This window comes from Bison bison, unplaced genomic scaffold, assembly GCF_000754665.1.
Source record: "Bison bison bison isolate TAMUID 2011002044 unplaced genomic scaffold, Bison_UMD1.0 scf7180017846227, whole genome shotgun sequence".
Taxonomy (NCBI): domain Eukaryota; kingdom Metazoa; phylum Chordata; class Mammalia; order Artiodactyla; family Bovidae; genus Bison; species Bison bison.
The window spans coordinates 17,558-27,560 of NW_011476800.1; the positions used below are offsets into that span (position 1 = coordinate 17,558).

The 10,003-nt window shown below is 37.5% G+C and overlaps 1 pseudogene; it reads left to right on the forward strand.

Moving 5' to 3' along the window:
* The first annotated feature begins 1,840 nt into the window (after window positions 1-1,840).
* Window positions 1,841-5,294, forward strand: LOC104987867 (annotated as a pseudogene).
* The last annotated feature ends 4,709 nt before the right edge of the window (window positions 5,295-10,003 follow it).

Genomic DNA, 10,003 nt, shown 5'->3' on the forward strand with positions numbered 1-10,003 from the left:
ATATGCATGTGTGTGTGTGCACGTATGCTCAGTCATGTCCGATTCTTTGCAACCTCAGCCTGCCATGCCCCTCTGTCCATGGGATTTTCCAGGCAAGAACACTGGAGTGTGTTGACATTTCCTTCTCCAGGGGATCTTCCCGACCCAGGGATCAAACTCATGGTCTCTTGTGTCTCCTGCATTGGCAAGTGGGTTCTTTCCCAGCTGAGCCACCAGGGAAGCCCACATATATGCATACATTTTGCATAAAATTTACCAAGCTCCTGTTGATTCATGGACCCCAGGTTAAGAAATACTGTACTAGAATAGTTCTAATGGAAAACTTCCTGTTTTTACTTTCATTGTTCCTTCTTTCTTTCTCTTTTCCTTTTTTTTTTCTTTATCTTAAAACAACAGAAATGTATATCCTCACCAGTCAGGAGCAGAGAAATCTGGAATCATAATATTGGTAGGTTTGTTTCTTTCTGCAGATCTGGTTCTTAAATGTTCAACAATTTTATCAATTGTTTAGATGAAGAAAGAGGGATGATCTGTCATGTTTGGAGACAGCAAAAGACAGTAGACATATAAGGTACATTAGAAAGCACAAACAAAAATCTTAAAAGAACAAGGACTAGTTGTGATGGATGACATATAATAGGAAATTTAGAGTTTTAATCAATTGCAAGTTTGACATGGGATAGCATTGATGTGGATAGCAAAAGCAGCTAATCTGATCTTATGTTCCATTAATAGAACAAGGTAGGTGATAGCAGAGACTTCTCTGCATGGGTTGCAACATATTGTGAGTATACATATCAGTCTAGGTGCTACCCTTTACGAATATATGGACTAGTATGTTCAAATGCACTGGATAGGCATGGTAAAGAAACATAAAATCAGTTCTTATAGGCAAACACTAATTGAATGGAAATGTTAAGCTGAGAGTAAAGAAGATTCTGATGGGTGAGATATTTTGTCTAATGTTAGTTGGTTCCAAATATCTGAGAGGTCTAGAGGTGAAAAAAGTGATATGACCTATTCCATATGACTGTAAGTCATAAATCTGGGACCAAAGGTTATAAAATGATATTTTTTTTCTCTTTTTTTTTCTAATTTTATTTTATTTTTAAACTTTACATAATTGTATTAGTTTTGCCAAATATGTATACCTGTGGCAGATTCATTTTGATAAAATGATATTTAGTTTAATATCAGGAATCACCTTATAAATAATAGAAGCAGTCCAAAGATGGAAGGTATCACCTTAAGCAATAAAGGGTATCCATCACATCACTGAATCTATTAAATCAGAGGTTCCATAGTTAATTGGCAACAATGCTACAGAAGGGACTCAAAAGTAAGACAGAAGGTTGGAAACTAAATAACTGTTCTACTTTCTTCTTACTCTAGGAACCAAGCAAGTTAGGTGATTGTGAAGAATGATGCCCCAAAGTCATCTATGTGGATGCCACACCCAATTTGTTCAAGAGCAGTGAGAATATAATAATAACTCTAGTTCAGAATATTATGGAAACTCATTCTCTTCAAGCCTATTAATCTCCTTATCTTCTTGAGATTTTTTTTACCCAAACAATGTATATTGGAAATTACCTCTTCTTTTAAACATAGGATATCTTTATAGCACAAGTAGAAGAAGTGAGTATGGTAACATGGGGGAAAAACATATGGCAAAACAATGTCTAGTTTTTCCCAAAAGGCAGGCTGCTGACAGTTTGATAGGTTTGGGGAGAGAGGGAGTGCAAGAATGAATTCAATCCTACCACAGCTGCAATAGTTTTGTTAGGTAAAGTTCTGATTACAAATTGTAAAACTGCTTCATGTTTCATGTCTATGACAGGATTATTTAAATATATCACCCAGCAACAGCAAGCAGATCCAATCAATTGTGGACATTGTAGCAGTCTGGTACATTTACTGCTACGCAGACAAAACTTTCCCAAAATTGTTTTCTAAATGTCATCCACTTAATAAACAAGGATGTGAAGCCACACAAGACACCCACCATTTCTGTAAACCGAGCAAATCTCCAGATAGAAAGAAGGAGAGCACGATTAGTCAGACTGCAAATAGAAGAAGGTAAGGATGAAAAGGATGGAGAATAAAAGGTGAACATCCATTGATTATCTACTACTTCTATGCTCAGTGATTTCACATATACTATTAACTCTTCTCTACAAACATGAAGCAGAAATAATCATCCCCATTTTAAAAGCAAAGCAGCATACTTAAAGCAATTAAGTCATTTGACCAAGGTCCACAGTTTAGAAATGATTGCAGGAGGATCTGACTCCAAAGACCATAATCTTTTCACTACAGCACACTGCCCGATACAATGTGTTGAGTTTAAGAATATTTTGAAGGTGTAATATTTAAGTAGACTTCACTGACTTTCAGTCATCTTCAGCAGACGAAGCCCTTACCCCTGCTTACTTCTCCAGATTCTTCTTTCACTACCCCACTGCTCAAACTGTACAGTCCAGAGAGACTGAATACCTTGTGGGAACATGGAAGGTGTTAGGCTATCTCAGCTTATTTGTATTTGTATATTCTCTCCTCTCTGATTTCTTCTTTCAACTGACTGCCCAGCTCCTACTTTTCTTTCAAGAGTAACGCAAGCCTAACCTTTCCAGAAAGCCTTTCTTGTCCATCTCAGATAGACAATTGTTATTCTATAGTACCTTGAGGATATTTATATTACATTCTTTTTCAGACTCCATTTATTGTTCTTACTTATCTTTCTCTCCACACTGGACTGTAGCCTCTTCAAAGCAAGAAATTGGACTTGGTTTCACTTTGTATCTCTAGCACCTGGAATAGTGTTTAGAATGTAGTAAACACATAAATGCTGAAAGAATGCACAGCAACGATAACAACAACAAAATGAAAAAAATGAGGTAGGCAGGTCCAATTTAGTAATAGGCAGACAGATTGCATGTGATCCCAAGTAAAAGATCTCAGATGAACAATTTCACAATACACTGGGGAAACATTTCCATTAAACCAGGAGTTACCATTTTCGCTTTGTTAAAAGAAGAGCCAATCCTCCTACTAGACTTGGATGTCTTCCAAGTTGTCCTTCTTTCTTAGTATCAAGGTTGGTACACTTAATAAGGAGTGTTTCACTCCCTTTAGAGTCAGCATCCATTATCTTCTAGGCTCTGAGCAATTTAGAAGCAGAGATCCTGATAGTTACAACCTTGGTCTACCTCTTTAATGAGACAGATACATATGATTGCCTGTTTTCACTCCAACAATGAGCAGATATTAGTTTGCTTTCCCTAATGTATGAGCCCTCTGCTCCTTGGAAGCGTTTGGATTGCCTTGTCTTGCTTCCAACTATTTCTCCTAGCTTCCTTTGCCTATCGATCAAGAGACAGAACAGAAAGGAACAAAGAAATAAGTCACATATATCATTTTTCAATTTTCTTGTGTGAAACCCTGTGACTGCCTCATTTCAATAAGAAGGAAATTAGTTCTATGCCCTTTGAAGTGAGCTGAGTCACTCGTAATTTGAAAACAATGCAACTGCGGAGAGACAGAATAGTGCCTAAAAAGGAATGCATGTAAAATGACCTGGGTTCTTTCTAGTCCTAGCTGTACTACTAGCCAACTATGTGACCTTGGACAAGCCACTTAACCTCTCCAGGTTTTGGTTTCTTCATCTGTAAAATTAGAAGATTGGGCTATATGATCCCTAAAGTCCCCTTTTGCTCTTAAATTATATCTTGAACACACACAGAAGCATGAATGTAAAGTGACTTCACCATAGTATACAACCCTATATTTTAAAAGAATTACTGACTCATTCTAAGTACAAACCTATAAGCCTACTTCCACTGTTCCATCTCTGTTTTTCTAGTTGAATACATGTTTTATTTTTTTAAATTGGAGTATAATTGTTTTACAGTGTTGTATTGGTTTCTGCTGTAGAATGAAGTGAATCAGCGAATAAGTATACATATACCCCTCTGTCTTGGATCTTCCTCCTCACCACCATCTCACCTCTATTTTATACATGGTAGTGTACTTATATGTTAAAACTAATTGGAAGATTAGGTTTGAATGCATGTTGATACATGTGATTCAAATTTAAGTATAATATTTTCAGCCAGCCAAAAGAGATTGCTGGAGCCTGCAGCCTTGCTACTCTGGTCTAAATGCCTCAGACTGGCTTCAGAAGACCCAAATTTCTTTGGAAGATGATATTGTGTTGATTCTATGTGACAGGCCACAACCATCATTCACTTGACCCCATGCCCACTCCTAACTCACCTGATAGCTTTTTGTCAATACAGGGTAACTATGTGTCACAGAGAGAGGGTGAGGAACTGGAACTAAGTGTTTTCACAAGATGTAAAATTCAGTCTAAAACAACTAATGGGTTAAAAATTGAAGGAGGCAATGAGTTATAAGTGAGAAATTTATAGCTATCCATAAAGAGCAGTGGGCCAGAAACTGAGTAGATACAGAAATAAAAACCTGGAGAGCATATATACTAATGCTTAAGGGGAAAAAAAGAGAGAGAGAGAGCCAAAGTCTAAGCAGGTAACAAGAATTTGATGTGGGCAAATGCCAAATGACAGCATGGCTGGTAAAGCTCTGCGCCAGCAATTCAGTCCAAGAGATCCAGCATAATAAAAAGTATAGGACAAGGTGGACAGGAAACAGACACGAGTCTCTAACTACCAAAGAGATCAAGCAGATCTGAGCCAAGCAGATACTTGCTGCTATGAAAAGAATCATTCCAAAGCACAATCTAGGTGCTGGCCTTTGAGTGACAGCGATGCAAGATGGCAGCCACCATGGGCCCCGATGATTAATATACACCCTTAAAATAGACTGTGAACCTAAATACCAAGAAGCACACACTTTTGTAAGATTTGTAATAAAAACTAATATGAATGGAGTTAATAGTTCTGATGGAGTGGTGGACTCAAGAGCCCTATCAGTGCTAGCAAAATGGCAGAATTCATACAGCATAAAAGTTTTCCTGCAAGAGCTTCAGCATCTAATGATGTCTAAAGTGTTAGTCACTCAGTCTTGTCCAACTTTGCAACCCCATGGACTATAGCCCAGTAGGCTCCTCTGTGCATGGGATTCACCAGGCAAGAATACTGGAATGGGTTGCCATTCCCTTCTCCAGGGGATCTTCCAGACGCAGGGATCGGACCCAGGTCTCCTGCATTTCCAGCAAATTTTTTACCATCTGAGCCACCAAGGAAGCCCCAATGATGTCTAAAGAAAATATGAAACTCCCTCAGCTACCTGAAGGAAAGTGTGATAGCAATTAATCAAAAAGAAAAACCATAGGCCCTCTTGAACTCCCCCCATTCGATTTAAGCAGTCTTCATTTTCCACAGTAGTAAATTTTCTAGATATGTCTTGTAGACCTCAAAGTACTAGAAAGGAAGCTCCCATTCAAAGTTTATCTTAAGATAGTGTAAATGATACTAATTTTTTTGTCCATTTTAAATATACAAGTTGTGTTATAACAACAACAAAATCACACATTCAAGCAAGTAGATGTGTGAGGCCATCTAACTAATCTGGGGAGTTAAATTTAACTGGCAGTTAAAGATAAAGACTGAGTAGCTACCCATCTCAAGAAGGTTGTGTGGCACGCTTGTTGCAGAAGCCAGTCTCACAATACAGTGAGCCTCAGAAAGAAAGGCTAATATGACCACATTCTCTTCTAAGTTTCAAGAGGCGATCCCATCAACAAGTAGAAAAGTAGGTACACTAGTCTCAAAGGCCAGATTCCGCTCAAAGTTTTCATAAATTTGTGGGAATAATTGACCCTGGTCTTAACTTGGGTGAGAGAATTTTGTTAAACATCAAAGAGGGGAATTTCTCTGGTGGTCCAGTGGCAAAGGTTCGATCCCTGGTCATGTAACTAAGATCTCACATGCTGCAGAGCATCTAGAGAGCTTGCGTGCTGCAACAAAGACCCAGCACAGTCAAAATAAAAGCAAAATTAAAAATAAAATTAAAAAAAAAATCAATGAGGAGCTAGTTAGGCAAGATAGGTCACAGCCTAAGAGACAGCAGCAACTCCCAGACCAGGAATGGCAATCTATCGGCAAGGTTGCACCCACTTCTTACTCTCAGGGTTATGGCATATATTGCTACCTAATCTCAACACTCCTTTTAGAAAAGCCTAAGAATCCCACTCAACACAAAGCCCTTGATAGCCACTATTAACTGATTGATCAACGTTTGACACATAAGATTAAATATATTCTCCATTTACATTACAATGAATTGTTAGAGCAACTATAGTCCCAGACTTCATGAAGCCTCAGAGAACTTATTCTGTGTTGACTTTACAATGCCAATTCTCAATGTCACTGTACAGTCCACCAATGCTACCCAGGGCCCTGGGATTAAGGACAAAATCATTTTATACCTTGTAAGCCTGCTACATAAATTCACAGTGATTGACAGAGCCTACCCAACCATGCCTCTGCCTTGCATTTTGTGGTTAACCCCTCATGACCCGTAACAATGACCTTAATGTAATGTAACACAGAGCCAGCACCACTGCCTTGTTGACCCAGGCAGAGTGGATAGAGTGTTCAGTTTTTAATTTTGCAGGGCCAGTCCACATGCCATTCATGATATTTTCCATTTTTCTAAAATGATCCAATTTCCTGGGGAAATCATTCTTGGAAAAGTTACCACCTTCTTAGTAATTCTTCAGGTAAAACAGTTTCAGAGGTTGGTTTCCAACTGAATGTGTACATTCATTTCCAATTGAATGTGTAAATCAGAAGGTTTGCCTTACTTTAAAACATTTTCTTCTATCAAATAAAACTCTTCCTTTGGAGAAGATTTGCTTGATTTATAAGCAATGTAAATGGACTGGAATATATCCCCATTCTCATTTGAAGACTCTTGAACAAAGGGAAACAGCTTGTTAAATAGAGCAGTGATAGGGCCATTTTACATGATTATTCTCAAGCAAATCCATTAGTGATAAAGTAGTCTTACATTTTCTAATAAGTTTAAGGCATAAGAAGAACCTATTTTTTCCCACCTTTAATTTTGATGAACCTTGATAATGTTTTCCAGTTTAAACTAAAAGCAGACAGATCCTCATAAAGACGTCATATCATTTTTTTTAATCTAAGGAAAAAAGGTTATGAATTGTAGCATTCAAAAGCAAATTTTAAAAGGCAATAATTTCACTAAGAACTATTTGCATCTACAAATATAAACAATTTTACTTTAGGGAAAAGGAACTTCTGTTTCAAAGACTCAAAGCTAGTGTTTCACTTTGTTATTTTGCTTTTAAACAAAGTCCTGAGAGAGAGAGTTAGTCGTTCAGTTGTGTCCGACTCTTTGTGACCCCACGGACTATAGCCCACAGGGCTCCTCTGTCCAAGGAATTCCCCAGGCTAGAATACTGGAGTAGGTAGCAATTTCTTTCTTCAGGGGATCTTCTAGACCAAGGGATAGAATCTAAGTCTCCTGCATTGTAGGTGCATTCTTTACTGTCTGAGCCACCAGGGAAGACCAAACAAAGTCTTGCTACTTCTCAAATAGATCCTGAGTACTAGAAGATTCTCTTTAAAAGTCAATGGTCCTTGTACAATGATGTGTTAGTTTCAGACAAATCATCTATACTCCAATAATATTTTTTTTTAAAAATCTAATGGGCCTTACAGATTTAACTCTGTACTGGATTGAGTATGATTAAAATATTTTCTAAAAAGTATATCAAAAATTGACTAAAGCCTATTCAATTATAAAAGAATTTAAATGTTATTTTAAATTTCTAGAGTGACTGTAACAGCAATTTTAAAAATTATATAATCTGAAAATCAAGAATTTACTTAATTTTTTATTAAGACTTTATGTGGGGGGTTTTCTTCTGGGCTCTCTATTCTGTTATATCAGTCTATGTGTCTATTTTCATGCCACTGTTATACTGTTTTTATTGGTACAGCTCTGAGTGTAGTTTGAAACCAGGGAGTATGATGCCTCTAGTTTTGCTCTTCTTTTTCAGGATTGCTTTGGCTATTCTTGGGGCTTCCCTGATAGCTCAATTGGTAAAGAATCCATCTGTAATGAGGGAGACCTGAGTTTGATCCCTGGGTTGGGAAGATCCCCTGGAGAAGGGGAAGGCTACCCACTCCAGGATTCTGGCCTGCAGAATTCCAAGATCCACTGGGAAGGGATAGGCTATCCACTGCAGTATTACTGGGCTTCCCTTGTGGCTCAGCTCATAAAGAATCTGTCTGCAATATGAGAGACCTGGGCTCAATCCTTAGGTTGGGAGGATCCCCTGCAGAAGGGAAAGGCTACCCAATCCAGTATTCTGGCCTGGATCACAAAGAGTTGGACACGACTGAGTGACTTTCACTTCACTTTGGCTATTCTGAGTTTTTTTGTGGTTCTGTATATATTTTAAAATTGCTTTTTCTCTCTGTGAAAAATGACATTGGAATTTTGATAGAAATTGAATTGAATCTATAGATGCAGTCAACTAATATTTGACAAGGGCATAAGAATACTCAATGTGAAAAGTATAATCTCTTCAATATCATTTAAGAGAACTAGGTAATCACATGTAAGATAATTAAATCAGACCTGTATCCTACACCTTTCACAAAAATTAACTCAAAGCAGATAAAAAATTGAAACATATAACATGAAGCCATGAAATCTCTAGGAAAAAACCATAAAGAAAAAGCACCTTGACAACTGGCCTTGTTGATGATTCTTTTTTGATATAAAACCAAAAGCACAAGCAACAAAAGCAAAACAAGTAAGGGAGAAAAACATCAAAAAATCTTCTGCAGAGCAAAATAAACAATCAACAAAATGAGAGAAAATCTAGAAAATGGGAGAAATATTTAGAAATATTTCTCTAGAAATAAAATATTTCTCTAGAAAAATCTAGAGAATGGGAGAAAATATTTGCAAACCATATATGCCTGAAAAGGAGTTAATGTACAAAATATTTATAAAACTAATACAGTTGATAATTTAAAAATACAATTAAAGATGGGCAGAGAAACAGAATAGACATTTCTCCAAAGAAGACCTACAAATGCCAAAGGCATACATAATAGCATGTTCAATGCCACTAATCATCAGGAAAATGCAAATCAAAACTACAATAAGCTATCACCTCATACTCATTAAAATGGCTATCAACAAGAAAACTAAAGATAACATGTGTTGGTAAGGATGTGGAGAAAACGACAAATAGATAGGGAAACAATGGGAACAGTGACAGACTTTACTTTTTCGGGCTCCAAAATCACTGCAGATGGTGATTGCAGCCATGAAATTAAAAGACGCTTGCTCCTTGGGATAAAAGTTATGACCAATTTAGATAGCATATTAAAAAACAGGGACATTACTTTGCCAGCAAAGGTCCGTCTAGTCAAGGCTATTGTTTTTCCAGGAGTCATGTATGGATGTAAGAGTTGGACTATAAAGAAAGCTGAGTGACAAAGAACTGATGGTTTTGAACTGTGGTATTGAAGAAGACTCTTGAGAGTCCCTTGGACAGCAAGGAGATCCAACCAATCCATCCTAAAGAAAATCAGTCCTGGGTGTTCACTGGAAGGACTGATGTTGAAGTTGAACCTCCAATACTTCAGCCACCTGATGCAAAGAACTCACTCATTGTAAAAGACCCTGATGCTGGGAAAGATTGAAGGTGGGAGGAGAAGGAGATGACAAAGATGAGATGGTTAGATGGCATCACCGACTCAATGGACATGAGTTTGAGTAAACTCTGGGAGTTGGTGATGGACAGGGAGGCCTGGCATGCTGCAGTCTATGGGGTCACAGAGTCGGACACGACTGAGTGACTGAACTGAACTGATACATTTTTGGTGTGAATGAAATTTGGTGCAGTCACTATGGAAAACAGTATGGAAGTTCCTCAAACGATTAAAAAATAGAACTACCAGCAATTCCACTTCTGGTTATATATACAAAGAAAATGAAAACAGAATATCAAGAGATATCCACATATCTATGT